Below are 14,125 nucleotides of genomic sequence, written 5' to 3' on the forward strand. Positions count from 1 at the left end.
AGCCTGTCCACTGCCTAGCCTGTCCACTGCCTAGCCGGTCCACTGCCGAGCCCATCTACGGCCTAACCTGTCTACTGCCTGGCCTGTCTACTGCCAACTGCCTAGCCTGTCTACTGCCTACTGTCTAGCCGTGTCTACTGCCTACTTCCTAGCCTGTCCACTGTCTAGCCTGTCCACTGCCTAGCCGGTCCACTGCCTAGCCTGTCCACTGCCTAGCCGGTTAACTGCCTAGCCTGTCCACTGCCTAACCCGTCTACTGTCTAGCCTGTCCACTGCCTAGCCTGGCCACTGCCTAGCCGGTCTACTGCTTAGCCAATCTACTGCCTAGCCTGTCTACTGCCTAGCCTGTCTACTGCCTACTGCCTAGCCTGTCCACTGTCTAGCCTGTCCACTGCCTAGCCTGTCCACTGCCTAGCCGGTCCACTGCCGAGCCCATTTACGGCCTAACCTGTCTACTGCCTGGCCTGTCTACTGCCAACTGCCTAGCCTGTCTACTGCCTACTGTCTAGCCGTGTCTACTGCCTACTGCCTAGCCCGTCTAATACCTAGCCCATCTACGGCCTAGCCTGTCCACTGCCTAGCCATTCGACTGCCTAACCTGTCCACTGCCTAGCCATTCTAGTGTATATCCTGTCCACTGCCTATCCTGGCCACTGCCTAGCCGGTCTACTGCTTAGCCAATCTACTGCCTAGCCTGTCTACTGCCTAGCCTGTCTACTGCCTACTTCCTAGCCTGTCCACTGTCTAGCCTGTCCACTGCCTAGCCTGTCCACTGCCTAGCCGGTCCACTGCCGAGCCCATCTACGGCCTAACCTGTCTACTGCCTGGCCTGTCTACTGCCAACTGCCTAGCCTGTCTACTGCCTACTGTCTAGCCGTGTCTACTGCCTACTTCCTAGCCTGTCCACTGTCTAGCCTGTCCACTGCCTATCCCATCTACTGCCTAGCCTGTCCACTGCCTAGCCCATCTACTGCCTAGCCTGTCCACTACCTAGCCCATCTACTGCCTAACCTGTCTACTGCCTGGCCTGTCTACTGCCAACTGCCTAGCCTGTCTACTGCCTACTGTCTAGCCATGTCTACTGCCTACTTCCTAGCCTGTCCACTGTCTAGCCTGTCCACTGCTTAGCCGGTCCACTGCCTAGCCTGTCCACTGCCTAGCCGGTTAACTGCCTAGCCTGTCCACTGCCTAGCCGGTCCAATGCCTAGCCCATTTACTGTCTAGCCTGTCCACTGCCTAGCCTGGCCACTGCCTAGCCGGTCTACTGCTTAGCCAATCTACTGCCTAGCCTGTCCACTGCCTAGGCCATCGACTGCCTAGCCTGTCCACTGCCTAGCCCTTCTACTGTATATCCTGTCTACTGCCTAGCCTGTCTACTGTCTATCATGTCTACTGCCTAGCCCATCTAATACCTAGCCCATCTACGGCCTAGCCTGTCCACTGCCTAGCCATTCGACTACCTAACCTGTCCACTGCCTAGCCATTCTAGTGTATATCCTGTCCACTGCCTAGCCTGTCCACTGCCTAGCCGTTCCACTGCCGAGCCCATCTACGGCCTAGCCTGTCTACTGCCTGGCCTGTCTACTGCCAACTGCCTAGCCTGTCTACTGCCTACTGTCTAGCCGTGTCTACTGCCTACTTCCTAGCCTGTCCACTGCCTAGCCCATATACTGCCTAGCCTATCCACTGCCTAGCCTATCTACTGCCTAGCCTGTCCACTGCCTAGCCGGTCCACTGCCTAGCCCATCTACTGCCTAGCCTGTCCACTGCCTAGCCCATCTACTGCCTAGCCTGTCCATTGCCTGGTCCATCTATTGCCTAGCCTGTCCACTGACTAGCCCATCTACTGCCTAGCCGATCCACTGCCTAGCCTATCTACTGACTAGCCTGTCCACTGCCTAGCCTGTCCACTGCTTAGCCCATCTACTGCTTAGCCTGTCCACTGCCTAGCCGGTCCACTGCCGAGCCCATCTACGGCCTAACCTGTCTACTGCCTGGCCTGTCTACTGCCAACTGCCTAGCCTGTCTACTGCCTACTGTCTAGCCGTGTCTACTGCCTACTTCCTAGCCTGTCCACTGTCTAGCCTGTCCACTGCCTAGCCGGTCCACTGCCTAGCCTGTCCACTGCCTAGCCGGTTAACTGCCTAGCCTGTCCACTGCCTAACCCGTCTACTGTCTAGCCTGTCCACTGCCTAGCCTGGCCACTGCCTAGCCGGTCTACTGCTTAGCCAATCTACTGCCTAGCCTGTCTACTTCCAAGCCTGTCTACTGCCTACTGCCTAGCCTGTCCACTGTCTAGCCTGTCCACTGCCTAGCCTGTCCACTGCCTAGCCGGTCCACTGCCGAGCCCATCTACGGCCTAACCTGTCTACTGCCTGGCCTGTCTACTGCCAACTGCCTAGCCTGTCTACTGCCTAGCCTGTCCACTGCCTAGCCTGTCCACTGCCTAGCCGGTCCACTGCCGAGCCCATCTACGGCCTAACCTGTCTACTGCCTGGCCTGTCTACTGCCAACTGCCTAGCCTGTCTACTGCCTACTGTCTAGCCGTGTCTACTGCCTACTGCCTAGCCCGTCTAATACCTAGCCCATCTACGGCCTAGCCTGTCCACTGCCTAGCCATTCGACTGCCTAACCTGTCCACTGCCTAGCCATTCTAGTTTATATTCTGTCTACTGCCTACCCTGGCCACTGCCTATCCGGTCTACTGCTTAGCCAATCTACTGCCTAGCCTGTCTACTGCCTAGCCTGTCTACTGCCTACTTCCTAGCCTGTCCACTGTCTAGCCTGTCCACTGCCTAGCCTGTCCACTGCCTAGCCGTTCCACTGCCAAGCCCATCTACGGCCTAACCTGTCTACTGCCTCGCCTGTCTACTGCCAACTGCCTAGCCTGTCTACTGCCCACTGTCTAGCCGTGTCTACTGCCTACTTCCTAGCCTGTCTACTGCCTAGCCTGTCTACTGTATATCCTGTCTATTCCCTAGCCTGTCTACTGCCTAGCCTGTCTACTTTCTACTGCCTAGCCTGTCTACTGTCTACTGTGTAGCCTGTCTAATGTCTACTGCCTAGCCTGTCTACTGTCTACTGCCTAGCCTGTCTACTGTCTACTGTCTAGCCTGTCTACTGCCTAGCCTGTCTACTGTCTACCGCCTAGCCTGTCTACTGTCCACTGCCTAGCCTGTCTACTGTCTACTGTCTAGCCTGTCTACTGTCTACTGTCAAGCCTGTCTACTGCCTAGCCTGTCTACTGTATATCCTGTCTACTGCCTAGCCTGTCTTTTGCCTAGCCTGTCTACTGTCTAGCCTGTCTATTGCCTAGCCTGTCTACTGTCTTGCCTGTCCACTGTCTAGCCTGTCCACTGCCTAGCCTGTCCACTGCCTAGCCGGTCCACTGCCGAGCCCATCTACGGCCTAACCTGTCTACTGCCTGGCCTGTCTACTACCAACTGCCTAGCCTGTCTACTGCCTAGCCTGTCCACTGCCTAGCCTGTCCACTGCCTAGCCGGTCCACTGCCGAGCCCATCTACGGCCTAACCTCTCTACTGCCTGGCCTGTCTACTGCCAACTGCCTAGCCTGTCTACTGCCTACTGTCTAGCCGTGTCTACTGCCTACTGCCTAGCCCGTCTAATACCTAGCCCATCTACGGCCTAGCCTGTCCACTGCCTAGCCATTCGACTGCCTAACCTGTCCACTGCCTAGCCATTCTAGTTTATATTCTGTCTACTGCCTACCCTGGCCACTGCCTATCCGGTCTACTGCTTAGCCAATCTACTGCCTAGCCTGTCTACTGCCTAGCCTGTCTACTGCCTACTTCCTAGCCTGTCCACTGTCTAGCCTGTCCACTGCCTAGCCTGTCCACTGCCTAGCCGTTCCACTGCCAAGCCCATCTACGGCCTAACCTGTCTACTGCCTGGCCTGTCTACTGCCAACTGCCTAGCCTGTCTACTGCCCACTGTCTAGCCGTGTCTACTGCCTACTTCCTAGCCTGTCTACTGCCTAGCCTGTCTACTGTATATCCTGTCTATTCCCTAGCCTGTCTACTGCCTAGCCTGTCTACTTTCTACTGCCTAGCCTGTCTACTGTCTACTGTGTAGCCTGTCTAATGTCTACTGCCTAGCCTGTCTACTGTCTACTGCCTAGCCTGTCTACTGTCTACTGTCTAGCCTGTCTACTGCCTAGCCTGTCTACTGTCTACCGCCTAGCCTGTCTACTGTCCACTGCCTAGCCTGTCTACTGTCTACTGTCTAGCCTGTCTACTGTCTACTGTCAAGCCTGTCTACTGCCTAGCCTGTCTACTGTATATCCTGTCTACTGCCTAGCCTGTCTTTTGCCTAGCCTGTCTACTGTCTAGCCTGTCTATTGCCTAGCCTGTCTACTGTCTTGCCTGTCTACTGCCCAGCCTGTCTACTGCCTAGCCTGTCTACTGTGTATCCTGTCTATTGCCTAGCCTGTCTACTGTATATCATGTCTATTGCCTAGGCTGTCTACAGCCTAGCCTGTCTACTGTATATCCTGTCTACTGCCTAGCCCATCAACTGTATATCCTGTCCACTGCCTAGCCCATCTACTGTATATCCTGTCCACTGCCTAGCCTGTCCACTGTATATCTTGTCCACTGCCTAGCCTGTCTACTGTATATCCTGTTTACTGTCTAGCCTGTCTACTGCCTATCCTGTCTACTGCCTAGCCTGTCTACTGCCTAGCCCATCTACTGCCTAGCCCGTCTACTGCCTAGCCTGTCTACTGCCTAGCCTGTCTACTGCCTAGCCTGTGGAAGAACTGTTTGATCTCAACAATTATCTGTTTTTATCTCCTCTCTTATGTGGTATTCACCAGCCATCACTTTGATATGTGGTCTGAGTGAAGTTGAGCACATTAACCACAGACACACACATACTGTTCGCAGAGAGTTACAGTTCACACAGTACACACACACACACACGTGCACGTTAATGCATGCACACACACACACACACACGCGCGCGCGCATGCATGTGCGTGGGCATTCGCATTCGCATACACTAACACACACTATGTTCTCTCCCCCCCCCCCCCCCTCATTAGATAGAGATTGATAATACACAGAGGTGTCTTTGATCATGTCTGTATAACCACACAGTGACTTGAAAGTGGTCGGTGGGCTAGTTGGTGTTTTGATAGAGTCATTCATAAACGCCTTTCTGCCTGCAGACTATCATGTTGTGTTGGGGGAAATACCATCTCCCGTTATTCTCAGAGGTACTGCATTGTCTTTGTCTGCTGCCAGAGTGACTCATTTGGTCTGTGTTCTCTCTGAGACAAACCTGTGAATTCTCCCCTTCCTGGGCTGCCTCCCTGCCTGCGTCTTTACAATGCCTCCTGGAGTCCCACTTTACACACACACACACACACACACACACACACACACACACACACACATACATATACACACACACATATACACACACACACACACACACACACACACACACACACACACACACACACACACACACACACACACACACACAATCATGCATGTACAGTTCGCACACACACGGATGTGTGCACACACACATGCCCACACACCCGCACAGTTGCACACACGCCATCCTCTCCTTCCCCGCCCACCCACTTTCGACCTCCATAACCTCTGGCTCGTGGACTTGTTCTTCAGCACCATGCCAGCTATGTGGACTGGTGGAGGGCTGGGCTGGGCTCCCCCTGGTCTGTGCTCCAAACTGGGCCTGGGAGTGCCTGGAGATCTGTGTCAGCCCAGCAGCAGTGTTTTCTCATAAACCTCTTTGAAGTCCAAGAGATACCTGAACTAAAACAAATGAGTTGGCTCCAACTTAGCTCCAACTTGAGAAAACGTAGGCAAAAATACAGTCAAAAGAACTGGGGGGGGGCAAAATAGGGGAGTGTTGCCTAACTTTTTTTCCCCGGTTTACATCCAATCTTCTCCTCGTATTGTCCGTTTAAACAATGGCTTGACTTAGTTTTGATATTACCCTAATAAAGTTTAGAGACGTTTGTGAAGGTTTGGTGTGGCTATTAATAAGCTTTAGCTACTGCAGGCCTATGATATGAAGGCAGTGCTGACTCCAACAGTTGAACTTGAGGTGAGGAAGTCTGTTTCAGGCCTACCAGAGTTACTCTTATAATCTAACAATGCTTAACTTTATAAAAAATATTCTGATCGAAAATGTACGAATCTGCCACTTTCTGAAAGAAATGCATGTTGGTGTCGTAGCATGCCACCAGCCTCTCTCTCTTTAGGGTTAGGCCTAAACTTCTCTTCCTTATATATTGTGTGGTGCATTGGCACCGAAACCTGTTGGTGGATATGTGTTCATTCAGCTAGAAACCTAAAAAAGGCTGTGGAACTAGTTACACACACAGTGCTCTAAACATACAATGTTTTCAACTTAAATATTTGACACATGTTGACATACTTGATTACATTGTGCATGTATACAGTAATTATTATTCAACATGTCCTCACCTGGGATTTGAACTCATAACCTCTTGGTTCATCGCATTCCGATCTATTCTGCTACACCCCCATGTCTGCCAAGTTGGAGCTAAGCTTGGGCCAACTAATTATTTTTAGTTCAGGTAACACTTGGACCAAAAGGTTAAGTAAACAACAAAAAAAGGCTGTGAAACCAGTTACTTATTAGTTACGTAATAATAATTAGTTGAAACAATTCCATTTTTTTTTACAGTATGTAATGAGTTAAAAGAGTTAGTGCGAAAAGGGTCAATGCAGATTGTCCTGGTAGCTATTTGGTCAACTATTACCAGTAGATGGGCTAGGTAATGGACAGGCTAGGCAGTAGATGGGCTTGGGGGTAGAAGCTGTTCAGGTACACCCTGCTTCAGTTCTCTCAACTTTGTATCTGTTACAGATCCACTTTGGATGTACCATTACAGCATTACTCCAATAGCACCAGACAGAGACGAAACTATCAAACAAATAGAACCAGACGGACGATAACAACAGCAGAATAGGAAAAAGCCAGCTTGAAATTGAAGGTACACTGTTTCTCTCATGTCCTATTCTCTCCATTCACTGTTCTCTACCCCTGTGCATCTGTATGTGAAATGGATTCCTATGACATCCCAGAGTCCTTCACGCTACATGGACGTGACGTTCCTAAATAAGAGAAAAGTAAGTAGCTATGCATGCAGACTAAGCAGAGAACGATACCTATACGAGGAGTGGGAGCAGAGTTAGCGGAGAAAGATGAAACATCTTTTCTTCTCCTGGAGGAGAGGAAGAGAGAGAGAGGAAGACACGGAGTGTATTGTGCAGCGTCTGCAGTAAGAGTGTGTGTGTCTGGAGGCATCTCCGTTAGCTGGGGTTTCTCGGGAGGACCAGGAGGCAACATGAGGTGCCTAGAGAATCATGGGGTTCGCTGCAGGCCAGTGGTAGCAGGTTATCTGATTAAATAAACCCATGAGATGCTGTGGGATAGGAGGATAGGGAACACACGCAGGAGGGATAACACACACACACAGGCTTGCATGCACATTGCACTCACACACACAAAGACACAGGTTTGCATACACATGTACGCCTATACACATAGAAATAAACTTACTGTACACAGAATGCAATGGAGCAACAAAAAAGCATTGTAAATTCATACTAACACTGAGTGATAAAACAAAGTGGTGTGATGTCACTGTGGGTGTAACCTGTAACGGGACGTTTGATAGTACGCCTACCGTCTTCACTTCCTGAAACCATCAGGTGGGTACTACGGGCACTATAGGGCACCAGGGGTTTGACCCAACATACTGCAATCAACTCTTCTATGGAGAAAGGAACCTATAGGGTTGTTTCCACGCTGCACGAACGGTCATCTGACATAGTCACCCAACGGCGTCATGACCTGTCATCACATTATTATATTTTTTATATAGGTTCTTCACATTTTTCAAGAGAGACCTGGTCCAATTGCAGCTGGGGAACCAAGTTTCAGACAAAACAACTTACATACACTAACACAACATTAAACAAAACTATAGACACACATACAGTACAACAATTACATGTTACGATAAAAAACACACGAATGTCTTGACAAAAAAAACAGCTGTCCTAAAGATAATTACACTCTTCTTTGATATTTACATCGATCAAGTGTTTAAACTCCACCAACGAGACTAGATCATCAAATTTTTAAATGTTCAGGAGAGAATTCCAGGAAGACGGAGCTCAGAAACTAAAATTATTTCTACCATGACCTGTTCTAATTCTTGGTATTGTTAAAAGCAAATCAGAATGGGACCGTAATTTATATTTTTTAATCGATCTGATTAAAAAAGAACAGAGATAAAACTGCATTTTACCCAGTATGGCCTAATAAATCAGTGTATACCAGTATTTAGCCTACGCAAGGCCAATTACGACCAGCCAACAGCGCTGTAGAGATCACAATGATGTGTGATTTTTAATGAACCTGAGGGCCACATGATATACTGAATCAAGTGCACTCAGGGTAGTGGTTGAGGCCTGAATATATACAGTGCCTTGCGAAAGTATTCGGCCCCCTTGAACTTTGCGACCTTTTGCCACATTTTAGGCTTCAAACATAAAGATATAAAACTGTATTTTTTTGTGAAGAATCAACAACAAGTGGGACACAATCATGAAGTGGAATGACATTTATTGGATATTTCAAACTTTTTTAACAAATCAAAAACTGAAAAATTGGGCGTGCAAAATTATTCAGCCCCCTTAAGTTAATACTTTGTAGCGCCACCTTTTGCTGCGATTACAGCTGTAAGTCGCTTGGGGTATGTCTCTATCAGTTTTGCACATCGAGAGACTGACATTTTTTCCCATTCCTCCTTTCAAAACAGCTCGAGCTCAGTGAGGTTGGATGGAGAGCATTTGTGAACAGCAGTTTTCAGTTCTTCCCACAGATTCTCGATTGGATTCAGGTCTGGACTTTGACTTGGCCATTCTAACACCTGGATATGTTTATTTTTGAACCATTCCATTGTAGATTTTGCTTTATGTTTTGGATCATTGTCTTGTTGGAAGACAAATCTCCGTCCCAGTCTCAGGTCTTTTGCAGACTCCATCAGGTTTTCTTCCAGAATGGTCCTGTATTTGGCTCCATCCATCTTCCCATCAATTTTAACCATCTTCCCTGTCCCTGCTGAAGAAAAGCAGGCCCAAACCATGATGCTGCCACCACCATGTTTGACAGTGGGGATGGTGTGTTCAGCTGTGTTGCTTTTACGCCAAACATAACGTTTTGCATTGTTGCCAAAAAGTTCAATTTTGGTTTCATCTGACCAGAGCACCTTCTTCCACATGTTTGGTGTGTCTCCCAGGTGGCTTGTGGCAAACTTTAAACGACACTTTTTATGGATATCTTTAAGAAATGGCTTTCTTCTTGCCACTCTTCAATAAAGGCCAGATTTGTGCAATATACGACTGATTGTTGTCCTATGGACAGAGTCTCCCACCTCAGCTGTAGATCTCTGCAGTTCATCCAGAGTGATCATGGGCCTCTTGGCTGCATCTCTGATCAGTCTTCTCCCTTGTATGAGCTGAAAGTTTAGAGGGACGGCCAGGTCTTGGTAGATTTGCAGTGGTCTGATACTCCTTCCATTTCAATATTATCGCTTGCACAGTGCTCCTTGGGATGTTTAAAGCTTGGGAAATCTTTTTGTATCCAAATCCGGCTTTAAACTTCTTCACAACAGTATCTCGGACCTGCCTGGTGTGTTCCTTGTTCTTCATGATGCTCTCTGCGCTTTTAACGGACCTCTGAGACTATCACAGTGCAGGTGCATTTATACGGAGACTTGATTACACACAGGTGGATTGTATTTATCATCTTTAGTCATTTAGGTCAACATTGGATCATTCAGAGATCCTCACTGAACTTCTGGAGAGAGTTTGCTGCACTGAAAGTAAAGGGGCTGAATAATTTTGCACGCCCAATTTTTCAGTTTTTGATTTGTTAAAAAAGTTTGAAATATCCAATAAATGTCATTCCACTTCATGATTGTGTCCCACTTGTTGTTGATTCTTCACAAAAAAATACAGTTTTATATATTTATGTTTGAAGCCTGAAATGTGGCAAAAGGTCGCAAAGTTCAAGGGGGCCGAATACTTTCGCAAGGCACTGTATAAGATTCTGTTGTTAAATGATGTTAAATGCTCTTTGGGCATTTTCAAAAGCTAAAGATAAACTACCACTACTTGAATAAAGAGCAGTATCATCTGCATAAAAAATTAACATCCGCTGTTACAATATGATCCCCAATGTTGTTGATATACAAAATGAACAACAGTGGGCCCTAAATAGAACCTTGCGGAACACCTAAGCACAACTCTTTGGACTCATATTTACAACTATCCGCCATTACACATTGTGTACGATTTGATAGGTAATTTATAAACCAATCTAGAGCATGACCAGTAATTCCACAACAGTTTAACCTTTTTGGTACAAGGGGAGTATTTTCACGTCCGGATGAAAATTGTGTCCAAAGTAAACAGCCTGCTACTCAGACCCAGAAGCTAAGATATGCATATTATTAGTAGATTTGGATAGAAAACACTCTGAAGGTTCTAAAACGGTTTGAATCATGTCTGTGAGTATAACAGAACTTATTTGGCAGGCGAAACCCCGAGGACAAACCGTTCAGATATGGGATTTCATTGGGAATCCAGATTTCAAATCGAATTTCCTGCAGTTCCTATCGCTTCCACTGGATGTCAACAGTCTTTAGAAATTGTTTGAGGTTTTTCCTTTGAGAAATGAAGAAGTAACACTGTTCAGAATGAGGCTACAGTCTAGCGTACTCTTTGTTAGAGTACACTAGACTGGAGGCACGCTCCACTTTGTTTTCCTCCGATATTGAACACAATATATCCCGTCTTCAATTTTATCGATTATTTACGTTAAAAAATACCTAATGTTGTATTACAAAAGTAGTTTGAAATGTTTGGACAATGCTTACAGGTAACTCTTGCGATATTTTGTAGTCACGTTGCGCAAGTTGGAACCGGTGTTTTTCTGGATCAAACGCTCCAAATAAATGGACATTTTGGATATATATCGACGGAATTAATCGAACAAAAGGACCATTTGTGATGTTTATGGGACATATTGGAGTGCCAACAGACGAAGCTCGTCAAAGGTACGGCATGAATTATATTTTTATATCTGCGTTTTGTGTTGCGCCTGCAGGGTTGAAATATGTTTTTCTCTCTTTGTTTACTGGGGTGCTATCCTCAGATAATAGCATCGTTTGCTTTCGCCGTAGGGCATTTTTGAAATCTGACACATTGGCTGGATTCACAACAAGTGTAGCATTAATTTGGTATATTGAATGTGTGATTTCATCAAAGTTTAATGTTTATAGTAATTTATTTGAATTTGGCACTCTGCATTTTCACTGGACGCTACCGTCCCACATATCCCATAGAGGTTAACCTTTGCACTAACACAGCATGGACCACGGTGTCAAATGCCATTGACAAATCAATAAAGACAGACACACAATTAAACTTCTTGTCAAGAGCACAGTGGATGTCATTTAAAAACTTCTTAGGGCTGCAATCCAGTTAATGGGATCGATATGACAACAGCCAGTGAGTGCAAGGAGCCAAATTCAAAACAACAGAAATCTCATAATTACAATTCCTCAAACATACATGTATCTTATACCGTTTTAAAGGTAATCTTGTTGTTAATCCCAACAGAGTGTCGGATTTCAAATAGGCTTTACAGCGAAAGCACCACAAACGATTATATTAGGTCACCACCAACTCACAGAAAAACACAGCCATTTTCCAGCTAAAGAGAGGAGTCACAAAAAGCACAAATAGAGATAAAACCTTTGATGATCTTCATCAGATGACACTCATAGGACTTCATGTTACACAATACATACATGTTTTGTTTGATAAAGTTCATATTTATATAAAAGAAATCATTGGCGCGTTACGTTCACTAGTTCCAAAAGCATCCAGTGATATTTCAGAGAGCCACATCATTTTACAGAAATACTCATCATAAATGTCGATAAATAATATTGTTAGACATGGAAATATAGACATACCTCTCCTTAATGCAACCGCTGTGTCAGATTTTTTTTTAAATTTACGGGAAAAGCAAACCATGCAATAATCTGAGACCGTGCTCAGAATGTTTCATTTTTATCCGCCAATAAATAACATTATAAATATTCCCTTACCTTTGATGATATTCATCAGAATGCACTCCCAGGAGTCCTAGTTCCACAATAGATGCTTGATTTGTTCGATAATGTCCACTATTTATGTACAAGTAGCTACTTTTGTTAGCGCGTTTAGTACACAAATCCAAACGCTCGTGCAGGTCAGGCCGAACGTCGGACGAAAACTTCAAAAAGTTATATTACAGGTCTTAGAAACAATTCAAACTAAGTATAGAATCAATCTTTAGGATGTTGTTATCATAAATCTTCAATAACGCAGCGCCAGCTGTGCCATCAAAGTCCTGGGTTCGCGCCCAGGCTCTGTCGTAACCGGCCGCGACCGGGAGGTCCGTGGGGCGACGCACAATTGGCCTAGCGTCGCCCGGGTTAGGGAGGGCTTGGTCGGTAGGGGTGTTCTTGTCTCATCGCGCACCAGCGACTCCTGTGGCGGGCTGGGCGCAGTGTACGCTAGCCAAGGTGGCCAGGTGCACGGTGTTTCCTCCGGCGCATTGGTGCGGCTGGCTTCCGGGTTGGATGTGCGCTGTGTTAAAGAAGCAGCGGCTTGGTTGGTTGTGTATCGGAGGACGCATGACTTTCAACCTTCGTCTCTCCCGAGCCCGTACGGGAGTTGTAGCGATGAGACAAGATAGTAGCTACTACAACAATTGGATACTACGAAATTGGGGAGAAAAAGGGGTAAAATTTAAAAAAAATACATAAATAAATCTTCAATAACGTTCCAACCGGAGAATTCCATTGTCTGTAGAAAAGCCATGGAACGCAGGTCGCTATCATGTGAAATGTGCATTACCAGGACCTGGCTCTCTGCCAGACACACTGACTCAAACAGCTCCCATCCGGCTCCACATCACAGTAGAAGCCTCATTCAAGTTTCTAAATACGTTTGACATCGAGTGGAAGCCTTAGGAAGTGCAACATAACCAATATCCCACTGTGTATTCAATAGGGGCTGGGTTGAAAATCGACCAACCTCAGATTTCCCACTTCCTGTTTGGATTTCTTCTCAGGTTTTTGCCTGCCATATGAGTTCAGTTATACTCACAGACATAATTCAAACTGTTTTAGAAAATTCTGAGTGTTTTCTATCCAATACTATTAATAATATGCATATATTCGCAACTGGGACTGAGGAGCAGGCCGTTTACTCTGGGCACCTCTGGGCACCTTTCATCCAAGCTACTCAATACTGCCCCTGCAGCCATAAGAAGTTAAAACCTGACCATAACTTGTCATTAATGTTGAACTCCTTCATCATATCAATAAACATAATCTTGCTTATTACAGCTTAATTAAAAAAGTTTATGCTGCTATTTCCATCAAAATAAATAAGATTTAAAAAAATCACATCTTGGAGATGTTATGTTTGGCTGTATTTGTTGTCTCTGTAAATGTGTTTTATTGAGAGTGGTACACTGGTAACCTTAACATACAGCAGATGGGTTTCCAGTTTTGCTTTTTTATAATGGCAGAAATAGACTTTTGAGTAGGGCTATACAGTTGTGCCATGGCGGAGATCTTTGTGGGCTATACTCGGCCTTGTCTCAGGAAGGTAAGTTGGTGGTTGAAGGTATCTCTCTCATGGTGTGGAGGCTGTGCTTTGGCAAAGTGGGTGGAGTTATATCCTTCCTGTTTGGTATCATCGGATGGGGCCACAGTGTCTCCTGACCCCTCCTTTCTCAGCCTCCAGTATTTATGCTGCAGTAGTTTATGTGTCGGGGGGCTAGGGCCAGTTTGCTATATCTGCAGTACTTCTTCTGTCTTATCCGGTGTCCTGTGTGAATTTAAGTATGCTCTCTCTTCTCTCTTTCTCTATTTCTTTCTCTCTCTCGGACCTGAGCCCTAGGACCATGCCTCAGGACTACCTGGCATGATGACTCCTTGCTGTCCCCAGTCCACCTGGTTGTGCTGCTG

The 14,125-nt window shown here is 46.6% G+C and overlaps 1 protein-coding gene across 1 annotated transcript in view; it reads right to left on the minus strand.

The window, feature by feature from the left end:
- The window catches only part of LOC139385047 (transcription factor Maf-like), a 179,098-nt gene that overhangs the window by 106,939 nt on the left and 58,034 nt on the right, over nucleotides 1-14,125 (minus strand). The window lies entirely within an intron of this gene.

Source organism: Oncorhynchus clarkii, chromosome 26 (assembly GCF_045791955.1).
Source record: "Oncorhynchus clarkii lewisi isolate Uvic-CL-2024 chromosome 26, UVic_Ocla_1.0, whole genome shotgun sequence".
Classification (NCBI taxonomy): Eukaryota; Metazoa; Chordata; class Actinopteri; order Salmoniformes; family Salmonidae; genus Oncorhynchus; species Oncorhynchus clarkii.